Source organism: Chelonoidis abingdonii, chromosome 14, assembly GCF_003597395.2.
Source record: "Chelonoidis abingdonii isolate Lonesome George chromosome 14, CheloAbing_2.0, whole genome shotgun sequence".
Taxonomy (NCBI): Eukaryota; Metazoa; Chordata; order Testudines; family Testudinidae; genus Chelonoidis; species Chelonoidis abingdonii.
Window position 1 is genome coordinate 33,272,294 of NC_133782.1, and position 12,078 is coordinate 33,284,371.

Consider the following 12,078-nt stretch of genomic DNA (forward strand, 5'->3'; position numbering starts at 1 on the left):
CAGCGCCCCCCACTGGCCCCAGAGCTTTCCATGGGGCCCCGCTCCCAGAACGCTCCTGTCCCCTGCACTCCGAGCAGTCCCCGCCGCCGTGGGGCTGTTCTCCGGGCTGGCATAGTGATCTGGGCACTGCCCTCTGCCCTGGCACCATGTGCCCCCCAAGCACTGGGATGCCCCAAATCCCAGACATGGCACACAGCACCCCAACCCCACCCCGCAAGGTCTGGCTTTCCCCGAGGCCCTGATACAGGCCTGGGAAGGTCTAGGGTGACCTGGCCTGTCTCCTTCCGCCAAGCAGGATTCCCCGTCCCAGGCGGCCCTGACTTTCTGGAGGAAGCGCAGGGAGGAGGTCACAGAGCCCCAGGGCTGTGAGGACGGGGAGCTGCCATGTGGTGACTGTCCAGGTGAGGAAGGGGTTAAACTGCCCTGGTGCGGTTGGTTGGTGCAGGAGTGCCACTATGTGGAATGGCCCTGGTGCTGCCATGAGTGGCACGTGGCCTGTGGCATGGCAGCCTGTGGAGTCCCCATGCCCTGCCCTCTGTGGGACCAGGTGGGAGGTGGTCACAGCTGCTTTCCCCTTGGGGAGAGTTTGTGGGGGGTCAAGCCCTGGTTCCCAGCCCCATTAACAGTGGTTAATGACCCCCACACCATCCCGGAGCATCCCTTTGCCTCAGTGCCGGGGTGGCTCTGGGGGCTGTCTACTGGACGGCATTGACGGGAAAGGATCTAGGAGGCACAGCGGACGAGCAGCTGGACACAAGCTACCAGTGCAGTGCCATGGCATGAGGGGTCGTGTAATCCCTGGATGTGGAACATACACGGGTGTAGTGAGCTGGGTGGCACTGGGAGGCTGACACTGGAAACCTGTGCCTAGTTCTGGTGTCCACATTCTAACAGGTGGGTGGTAAACTGGAGAGGATGCAGGGAAGAGACACACGCACAGTTTGACGGCTGGAGAAAATGCCCTCGAGTGACCAACATAAAGAGCTAGATCTGTCTGGTTTACTAAAAAGCACACTCAGTGTCTCAGCCAATAATCACATGACTCCAGGGGCTGGGACTTCGAGGAAAAAAACCATATAGAGGATGAAAACATGAGAACCTCATCTCTTTCATTTGTCAGCGAGAAAGTGAAGAAGTGAAGTGAGTGTGTGATCGTGATCTCTAAGTACCTAACTGGGGTCAAAAACCTGAGCAGAGGGCTTTTCAACCCAGCAGGGGAAGTCAGAGCAGGATCCAGTGGCCGGATGCTGAAGCTGGAAAAATTCAGATGAGAAAGAAGGAGGAAATTTTTCGCTGTGGGTGAGTAACCATTGCAACAATTTACCAAGGGCTGCGGTGCATTCTCCAGCACTTGAAGCGTTTGCATCAAGATGGCTGCCTTTCTAAGGGATGTGCTCTAAGTCTGGACGTGGTGAAGGAATCAGTGGGTGAAATTCTCCGGCCTGTGCTGTGCAGAGTCAGAATGACCCTTTGGCCTTAATATGTGTTGGGCTAAGACAACATGGGAAATGGCGTGTTTGATGGAAAATACTTGTTTTTAAAGAGCTTAGACATTTTAAAATGGAGGGTTAGACTATTGTGGAAAATCCAGTGTCATTCTCTTTTGGGAGTAAGAAATGGGAGGTTGAAGATGTCCTTCACTTACTTTGTAGTGTTCCAGTTTCTTAGTGATTGTATACAATGGGGACCGAGACCTTCAGCTGATATTAAATGACGTTTTGTTCTGTGTGAATTAGTCTTATGATGGGCTAGGTATCATCTCTGGGTTAATAAAGTACTTTATAAAAATGTATAGCGCAGGCCATAGAATTATTATGTTATAATGGTTCAAAAAAGGAACTATTACAAAGGTGACAAAATAAACCACTTACATACCTTATATGTTTTTTTGCTGTGTGCTGAATCTACAGAGAACAATTCTGTTAACGCCAGTGTACTGAAATGCCATCACAGAGCAGTAGGTCAAGGCCCAAGTGTTTTATCAGGATTTGTATATATAGAATCATAGAATATCAGGGTTGGAAGAGACCTCAGGGTCTCTTCTAGTCTAGTCCAACCCCCTGCTCAGAGCAGGACCAATTCCCAACTAAATCATCCCAGACAGGGCTTTGTCAAGCCTGACCTTAAAAACCTCTAATGAAGGAGATTCCACCACCTCCCTAGATAACCCATTCCAGTGCTTTACCACCCTCCTAGTGAAAAAGTTTCCTAAATATCCCACCTAAACCTCCCCACGTGCCAACTTGAGACCATACTCCTTATTCTTGTTCATCTGCTGCCACTGAGAACAGTCTAGACCCATCTCAAGAACCCCTTTCAAGGTAGTTGAAAGGCTGCTATTCAAATCCCCCCTCATTCTTCTCTTCTGCAGACTAAACAATCTCAGTTCCCTCAGCCTCTCCTCATAAGTCATGTGCTCCAGCCCCCTAATCATTTTTGTTGCCCTCCGCTAGACTCTTTCCAATTTTTCCACATCCTTCTTGTAGTGTGGGGCCCAAAACTGGACACAGTACTCCAGCTGAGGGGAATGTCGAATAGAGGGGAATGATCACATCCCTCCATCTCCTGATGGTTTTAGCTGTTTAGCTATGACACCCTTTTGTAAATGTTTCAAGGAATAAAAAGCTTTGGAAATACCCCCTTGCTTTTCTTACCTAGTGTTTATTTCTGCTACTAAACAAAAGTATCGTTTCCTTCCTTTTTCACACTTTCGTTAGAACATCGTAATGGTGGCTGCATTGGAATGGATGCAGAGAACTCTCTTATGCTGGTCTCTATCTTCTGTAACTTACTAGCTGGTCAAGACTGTAGACTTTAAAGAATCTTTGGCCAATCTGCTGTCAAGCACATCCTCACAGCCACTGACCTTCAGATTGCTGCAGCTGGAGGAGTTGTTCCGTGGACGGGTGAACTCTAGGTGTGCAATTATCTCGGGGGTGGGGGGGGTCTCTTCAGAGCAGTGGACTGGGACTGTTGAGACCTGGCTTGTCTTCCTGACTCTGCCCCTCCTGCTTGGGTTCGCTTGGGCAAATAATTTTCCCCTTTTTGTGCCTCTGTTTCCCCATCCATTAAATGAGAATCATGCTCTGAAGTGCTTTGAGATCTACTGATGAATAGTGCCAGGGATTAAAGTGCAGGGCCCAATGGCCCAGAATATTCAAAGCCCTCCTCCTCTGTTATGGATGATTCAGTTTTTCTCTAAGGTCAGATATTCAGCAGCCAGTCTCCTTTTCCTCTGCTGACACCATTTGCTGGCACAACTTGCTGCTGCCCTACCATGACCCATGCCAGTGCTGGGAAGGGCAAAAGTTGGGGTTTGTGTCTCAGTGCAAAATGCAGCAACATCTGCCTTTCTGGGTCCCTTCGCTAGGCTGTGTGCAGGGGGCGGGATGTCATGTAAGCTACTCACACAATTTAATTGTGGCAATACATCATGCTAATGGGATGACTCTTCTCCTTAGTGTACCCAGGACAGGGGCAATATGTACTGGTGGTCGGGGAGCCACACGACAGCCAGTTCCCAGTAGCTCAGCCACTTCTGTGTATTACTGTAGTGTGGAAGGACCCCAGTCGTGGTGGGTGCTGCACAGAGAACAACAGCACCGTCCCTGCCCCCAGAAGCTCCCAGCCCAAGTCCAAGGCAGAGGCCAAGAGATGGTTACTGAGCGAGGGGGGAGCACAAGGAGACAGTGCTTGTCAGCATGATGGGCACGGGCTCCGCTCTCCAGGGACCTGCTGGTTTTTTGTAGGGCTCATAGGTGAGGAAAGTTCTGCGGAGGGATATGAAGGTAGCTAAGGAGGCTGCTGAAGGCTCCAGTTCCTGCAGGACTTGTGGCTGCACCCCTGCTGCTCTTCTGACACCCCGCGAATCTGACAGCTCCTCAGCTTTGGTCGAGAGTATCTTCCCGACACCCTCCAGGGCGCAGGGTGATGCAGAGAAATTGGTGTGGCCTGGTGGCCAGCGCACAGGCTGGCCCTTAGGCTCTATTCCCAGCTCTGGGTAAGTCCCGTCATAGTCTGGTCTGAGCCTGAGTTTCCCCATCTGTAAAATGGGGATAATGCTTCAACGCTCTTTGGGACTGATGGATGGTAAGGGCTGGGTCTTGTAAGTCAGGTCTGCTGTAACTAAAATGGTACGTTGGCATAGCTTGGTCAGTCAAGGGTGTGAAAAAACACCCCAACTTCCTTTTGCCGAAAGCCTCCCCAGTGCAGACACAGCTATGCCAGTGGAAGGCAGCTAGTAGTGTTCCGGGAGGGGATGTTCCTACACTGCAGAAAAAACAGTGGGTGAAAGCTGCGTCTACCCTGCGAGGCTGTGCTGTTTAGTTTCCTAGTGTAGACATGTCCTTACTTTCTCAGCCAGGTCTTTATCTTTCTGTAATTCCAAGTCACCGCTCAGGCCCTGCCAAATTCCTTGCAGGCTTCCTGCTCCTGAGATAATCTCTTGTTTGGTTTGCTAGCCTTTCCTATTTGCTCTTCAAATTCCCTCCAGCCCTCCTGATTTCTATGTCACCTGTGGGAGTGGCAGACACTCTTTTCCTGGGTTTCCATTCCTGAAGGCTCTTGTCTGGCTCGCGTCACATCCGGCCACGCAACCCTCACAAACTGTCCTGCCAGCATCACTACTGCTGGGGTTTCAAGGTGCAAAGAGCTGTGTGGATGCTCTGACTTGAGTTCAAATCTGCCTCATTTTGGTTTAGCTTAAAGTCAGGTCTACACTTGGGAGTGTTAACTCATTCGTAGATTCCAAGGCCCTGTGATCATCTTGTCTGACCTCCTGAATAACCCAGGCCAGAGAACGTCCCTGAATCAATTCCTATTTGAACTCAAGCAGCTCTTTTAGAAAAACATCCTATCTTGATTTCAAAATTGCCAGGGATGGAGAATCCACCACAAGCCCTGCTAGTTGTTCCAGTGGTTAATTACCCTCACTATTAAAAATGTTTTACTCACTCTGAGTTTGTCTGGCCTCAACTTCCAGCCACTGGATCTTGTGTGATGTTTGTCTGCTAGACTGAAGAGCCATCTGCTGTCACATTCCTGGTTCCTCTGTAAGTATTTATAGACTGGGATCAAGTCACCCCTTAACTATGGCTATACCAGCAAAAACCCCAGCTATACCAGTGTGAGAATGGTTTTGCTGGTATAACTTATATTGGCTCAGGGTGTGAAACGAGCGATACCACGGAGTCCTTTTGCCACTTTAGCTGCTTTGCTAGTACAGAAATGTCCTACAAAATCACCCCCAAAAAGCAGTTGCTGGTGAGGTAGCTGTGAGGCGTAGCCCTGGCTTACCTCAAGAAGGAACAGATTTAACCTGCACTTTCATTGTGTGAAATTGGATCATCCACACCTGGGCTTCTGAAGGGGAGTAGGGGATGTGGTTCCCGCAATAACAGGGCCTGGATTCCATGCCCCAGAGGTCTCTGCCAATCTCATGTCCTGTGGATTTGCTGTCAGACACCTCCTTCAAGCTCTCCTGTGCTGGGAGGCCTTCAATAAACATTTTTATTATCATCTGTTAAACTTTTCCCATCTTTTTCTTGTACCAAACCAAATCCATTCCAGGTGCCAACGCACAGAACAAGCCAAGGGCAAAAAACTTCTATGCCAGAAAAAAGGAGAGACCAAATACCAGATCTATAAAGGGATTTAAAAATCCCCAGGGGCCTTCGGTGCCTAAATACGTCTGTGGATCTGGCCTCTAGCTATTGACACGGTGCTTGGATTCCCATGACAATATTCCCAGTCCTGTATCCAAGCAAACATATATAGAAAAAAGAGGAACTCCAAGTCAAGTGGGAAAAGGGTGGGGAAGAGACAGGGAAGGGTGTGGATTGATCACCTGCCTTTGATACATGCAGCCTGCAGGATCTTTAGTCCACTAGTTCTAGGAAACTGGCCAAAATAGCCTACAATAAGCTTGACAAGGGTTTGGCAGCTGGTGCACTGAGGTGGCTGCCCATCTTCACATCATCTTGTGCTCCCCCATCAGCCTGGCTGGACCCACAAGGGATGGGTGTTTTGTCCTGCGTATGTACAGTGCCTAGCACAGGGGGAGGGGGCCCTTAGTCTCCTACATGGGCTGCAGCATTCCCAGATGGGCAAGGCCGGGGTCTGGATTCTGTTCCCAACGGGGCAGGGGGGCCTGTGAACACCACCCCCAGCATGTCCAGCTCTCTGCTCCTGTTTCACTCCAGGGCATGCATGCCTCACCAGCGGCTTGTTTAAGTGCCTTCCATTCTGTGTCCAGGGAGCGTGAGTGATTTCCTTCCTTTTCAGCGCAGGGCTCTGCGAATCCCTGGGGGGATCTGAGTAACAATAGGCTATTGGGGGAGACTCCAGACTTTAGGAGTGAATCCAGACTGACTCCTGTATCTGTGCAGTGCCTGGCATGGGCAGCAGCTGGTCTGCCAGGGTGAGTGCTGTACAGGTCACGGCTGCTCCTTGGTGCTGGGCCCTGGGCCACAGTGATGTGAGCTTGGGTCGGGTGTGTGACCCGCACACCTGGACAGACCCAACCCCAGCCCAGTAGGACTCCCAGGTGGGGGTGTGGGCAGCTAGGACTGCATCTCCCTCTGCTGTCCCTGTCTGAGGAGGGCCAGGGGGCACTGGAGACAGGTGGGGAGGGCAAGAAGTTGGATTCGGGGGGCAGTGGGGCACAATGGGAATAGGGGAGAATGACAGGAGGTGACGTGTGCAGGGGAATGGGAGGAGAGGGGGGGCTGAGGGTGTGAGGGGTACAAGGGGGTGCAGAAGGGCGAGAGGCAAATGGGGGGCCAGTGGAGGAGTGCAGGGGGTGGGGAGCTGTGGGGAATGGGGTGCAGGAGGGCTGGGGCGAATGGAGGCAGTTGAGGGGAGGGGCAGGTGTGGGCGTGGGCGAGCTGGGGGAAGTGGGGAGCAGGAGGACGGAGGCGAAGTGCTCGGGCCCTGGTGGATAGGTGCACGGGGGTTGGGGGTGCCGAAGGGCCGGGGCGAATGGGGGAGCTGGGGGAAATGGGCATTGCGGGGGGGGCGCTTAGGGCAAGGCAGCGGGGCCCCAGCAGAGGGCGGGGGCTCATTTACGCTGGGCAGGGGCGCCCCGGGAGACGGTCTCCCGTGGAGGCCTGCCACGAGGCCCAGGCCACTCTGGGCCCGCACGCCCCGGGGGAGGTCCCGTGGGGCCAGACTATGGGGCACAGGGCGGCAAGTCCCGGGCTGGCGGCTAGGAGGGTCGCTCGTGGGGCACAGGGTTTGCAGCCCTGCGGGCGGGGTGAAGCTCCAGGTGGAGACCCCGCCCCGGACAGCGCTGGGGCTCGCCTGGGGGTCGCCGAGCCGGCCTGCGCCGAAGCCGCCTGCTCACAAGCCGGAATTTGGCACCCGGCGGCGGAGCAGCTGGGGCTAGGCGCAGCGTGGGGGCTGGGCCGGGACCTGGGAGCCATTCGGGGGCTGGCCCAGGCTGGGGTAAAGCGTGGGGGGGGGCCGGGTGCAGTGGCGGGGGGGGGGGGGGGCTGGAGCCAGGGGAGACTGGGTGTAGTTGGGGCGGGGTTCTGAGTGTGAATGGGGGGCTTGGCGCAAATTTGGGGTGGGCTGGAGCAGGGGAACTGGACGTTCGGTCGGGAGGTGGGGGGAGGGGCAGAGGTGGTGCCCGTGGCAGGGCTCCCGTGGACTGTCTGCACTGCACCGAGTGCCCTGGCTCTGCTCGGTGCTGTGGCAGGGCTCCCGTGGACTGTCTGCACTAGCACGCGAGTGCCGGCTGCCTGCTCGGTGCAGTGGCAGGGCTCCGTGGACTGTCTGCACTGCACTCAGTGCCGCTCTGCTCGTGCCGTGGCAGGGCTCCCCGTGGACTGTCTGCAACGCACCAGTGCCGGGCTCTGCTCGGTCCGTCGGCAAAGGGCTCCCGTGGACTGTCTTCCACTTGGATGCATGCCGGGTTCTGCCTCAGTGCCGTGGCAGGGCTCCGTGGGACCTGTCTGCTGCACTGCATGCAGTGTGGTTCTTTGCTCGGTGCCGTGGCAGGGCTCCTCGTGAAGTCCCTGCAGGGTAATAGGGCTGACTCCCCTCTGCTCCATGGCAGGGCCCCATGGACTCTTGCAGCACATCACTCCAGCTCGGGCCGTGGTCCTCATGCCATAGCAGGGCTCTGCATGAATTCTGCAGTCAAACACGGTTGGGCATGTCCACGTTACCCTCTGTGCCCATGCACGGGCTTCCGCATGGACCCTTCTGCAGGCAATCACGCCCGGGTCCCTTCTGAGGTGTGGCTGGGCTCTCCCCGTGGATGCCCTGCAACTGCACTCAGGCTGGGCTCCAATTCTTGTCCATGGCAAGGGCTCCCTCGTGGACCTCCCTGCAGCGTATGAGCACGGGCTCCACCCTGCTCCATGGCCTGGCTTCTGCCGTGGATGCCCTGCATGTAGTGAGCATTGGGGTCCACCTGGTACATGCCTGGCTCTGCGTGAACACCGCTGCAGTGTAGTGGAGCACGCAGCGGGCTCCACCCTGCTCCATGGAGACTCCACATGGACGCCCCGTGCAGTGTAGTTAGCATAGGGCTCCACCTTGCTCCATGGCCTGGCTCTGCGTGGACACCCTGCAGGTGTAGTGAGTTGGGCTCCACCCCACTGCCGTGTCCTCGGCGTCTGTGTGATGCCTGCAGTGTATGAGCACCGGTGCTCCACGCCCTCCATGGGCAGGCTCTGCCATGGACTCCTGAAGTGCCAAACAAGGTTGGGTCTTGTGCCACATTGCCTCCCCGGTACGTTGGGCAGGCTCCACATGCTTCTCTGCAGCGTAGGTCAGCACTGGGCTCCACCCGCCGCCCGTGGCAGGGCCCTCTGGCATGACTCCACCTGCAGCATAGGTCAAGAGCCCGCAGGTCCCTCTGCTCCATTGCGGCTCCACATGGACTCCCTGCCCCCTCACTCAGCTCCCGGGGGCTGTGCCCCATCCAGGCAGGCACCACGTGGACTCCTGCTCCTCACTCGCCCCAGAGCTGCTGCCCTACTCCATCAGCAGGCTCCGCATGGGACTCCCAGCGCCTGAAACTCAGACCCGGGCCTCCGCCCCACTCCAATGGCCAGGCTCTGCATTGGACTCCCACAGCCCTCATGCAGCCCCAGGCTTCCGCCCCACCCCGAAGGCAGGCTCTGCGTGAATGCCCTCAGTGTAGTGGCACCGGGCTCCACCCTCGCTCCACGACAGGGCTCTCACTTGACTCCTTGCAGTGCAAACAAGGTTGGGCTCTGGTGCCACATTGCCCTCCCTCCATAGGCAGGCTCCACGTGGCTTCTCTGCACACATACTCAGAGCTCCCAGGTCCCTCCTCTGCCCATTGCCAGGCTCCGCGTGCTCCTGCCCACTAGCCAAGCTCCGCCTACTTCCGTGGCCAGGCTCCGCATGGCACTCCCTGCCCTCACTGAGCACCAGGCTCCGCCCACTCTGTGCCAGGCGGCCGGCATGGACTCCCTGGCCCTCATTCACCCAGTCCGCCCACTCCGTGGCCAGGCTCCGCGTGGACTCCTGCCCCTCACTCAGTCCCAGGCTCTGCTCACTCTGTGGTCCGGCTCTGTGTGGACTCCCGTCGCCTCATTCAGCCCAGCTCTGCCTCACCCTGTAGGCCAGGCCCTCACCGTGGACTCCCTGGCCCTATTCAGCTCTGGGGCTCCGTCCCACTCCACAGCATTGGCTCCGGGCGGACTCCTTGGCCTCCATCAGCCCCAGGCTCCCGCCCGTTCCGTGGCTAGGCTCCATGTGGACATCCCTCGCCCTCACTGAGCAGCTGGGCCTCTGCCCACCCATGGCGGGGATCCAAGTGGACTCAGCCTACATTCAGGCGCCTGGGCTCCGTCCCACTTCGTGGCCAGGTTCCGCATGGACTCTCTGTGGCCTCCAGCTCAGCGGGCTCTGCCCCACTCCATTGCCCAGGCTCCTCGGTTTCCTGCAAAGACTCGCACCTGCGGGCTATCCCTCCCGTCGGGCTGGCTCCATGTGGGCTCTCTGATGCTGCAGAAGCCGCGAGGCCCGGCTGAACACGGCCACAATACTGAGAGCAGTGGTGGGGACGCTCCTCGCCAGTGTGTCATGGCTGATTGCCAGTGAGGCAGGTCCGACGGCACATGAAGCCCTTCCAGTCCCCACAACTGTGGGTTTTGTCTCCTGTGGTCCTCTGGTTGGGAGCTCAGCTTTGGGAGCGGCGCTGAAACTCTTTCCACAGGTGGCACACGTGTGGGGTGGCCCTCGGCAGCTGCACATCTGGGCCAGTGATGTCCCGCAGGGGGCTGCTCTTGCCTCCCCGCGCGGGTCATAGCGGCTTTCTACCCCTGCCTCCCTCCGTGGAGGTTCCTCTTCTGCCCGGTGCTGTTCCCCAGCATCTGCCCTGCTCCGGGATCCAGAATGTTCCTTTCCAGTTCTTTTCAGAACGGCCCCTCTGGCTCCAGCATCCCTGCTACAACAACCTGGCCCGGCATTCCTGCTTTAAAAGTCCTCACAGAGCTTCTCAGGAACGGCCCCTCTGGCTTCCAGCATCCTGCTATGCATTGGCTCCGGCATCTCCTGCTTTAATAGCCCGCTCACGGCACTTCTCAGACACGGCCCTCCGGGGCTCCTTGCTATGCATGGCTCGGCGATCTCCTGCTTTAAAGCCCTCACAGAGCTTCTCAGATGGTTCGCTCCGGCTCTGGCATCCCTGTGTATGCAGCTCAGCATCTCCTGCTTTAGCAGCCTTCACATGAGCTTTCTCAGGAAGGCCCTGCGGCTTCAGTTTACACCGCTTCAGTTACATCACTACTCTGGGACACAGAATGCAACCCAGAGGTGAGTCCCGAGCCTCAGCTGGGGAACCTCCTGGGTGCAGCAGGAAGGGCCGCATTGCAATCTGGACCCTCCTGCGTCAGTCCTAGGCCCGAGACCTGCCAGAATCCATCCCTGGTTTGGTAACCAGAGCCGCCTTTAAGAGAACCATCTCCATCTGGCCTGAAATTGTCAGTGATGGAGAATCCACCATGCCCACCACTCCGGTAAGTGCTTTCAGTGGTTAATTCCTCTCACCCTGTCAAGGAGGCACACACCTTTCCCAGTCTGGGGAAAATTGCTGGTTTCGGCGTCCAGCCAGTGGCTGGCGTTAGACCTTCAACTGCTAGACTACCATAGCCCATTATCAAATATTTGTTCCCCCTAGCGTAGCTGTGTATAGATGTGGTCAAGTCACCCCTGAACTTCTCTTTGTTAAGCTACAGAGAATCAAACTCCAGGGAGCTAAATCGCAAGCAGGCAGTTTTCTACCCTTCTCATCTGGTGGCTCTTTCTCCAACCCCTCTTCCACTTCCATCACCTCCTTCCTAACTGTGGGCCCCAGAACTGGACCCCAGCAGCGTCGCAAGCCCAGTGCCAAGTACCTAGGGCAAAGACCCGCTGCTCACCGTTCTCTTCTTCACTGGGATCGCCGTAGGGCTGCAGCTCCAGCACCCAGCAACATTCTCCCCTTCCACCCAGGACAGCTGGGTTCCGGCAGGGGAACAGGCATCCTTCTGGAGGAAAGCAAAGAGGTGAGGTCAGGGAGACCACTGGGATGGGAAGGTGGCACCACCACTGTCCTGGGGGAGTCCACACTCGCCCCTAGGAAGCAAACAACCCAGGGTGACTAGTCATTGCCTGAGGCTCCAGCTGCATCAAGGAAGCCGCTCAGGAGGCCAAATTCCAGAACAGCCCCTCACCAGGGGCTGCACTGGTGTCCCCTATCTGAGCATCCCAGGATTCCACCTCGCTGATTCACCCATGCGGCTCCCACATCCCAATAGGGCAGGGCTCCCATACATCATCCCCTCCCCAGGGCGGACTCCGACCTGAGCTCCTTGAGAGTCGCCTTCCCCCGAGTGGGCTCTGCGCAAGCCATGAATGAGTCCGGTTTGTCTCTGCAGCCTGCCAGGGTGAGAAAGGCAGTCAGTGGGGGAGTGCTGGGGGGGTGGGGTGCTTCTGCCCATTTGCTGGCCCTGGATCTGGTGTCTAGTCTCGCTGGGGAAACATTCAGTCACTCCCTAGCCAAACAGCCTTAGCAATAAAAAGAACTGGAGCGCCAGTGCCTCAAGACAGAGCCCGGGT

The 12,078-nt window shown here is 56.5% G+C and overlaps 1 long non-coding RNA gene across 1 annotated transcript; it reads left to right on the forward strand.

The window, feature by feature from the left end:
• The first annotated feature begins 13 nt into the window (after positions 1-13).
• LOC142047736 (uncharacterized) lies at positions 14-5,632 on the forward strand. The gene is made up of 3 exons (XR_012657010.1): positions 14-401; positions 895-1,299; positions 2,718-5,632. It is a non-coding gene; the product is annotated as an uncharacterized LOC142047736 (long non-coding RNA).
• The last annotated feature ends 6,446 nt before the right edge of the window (positions 5,633-12,078 follow it).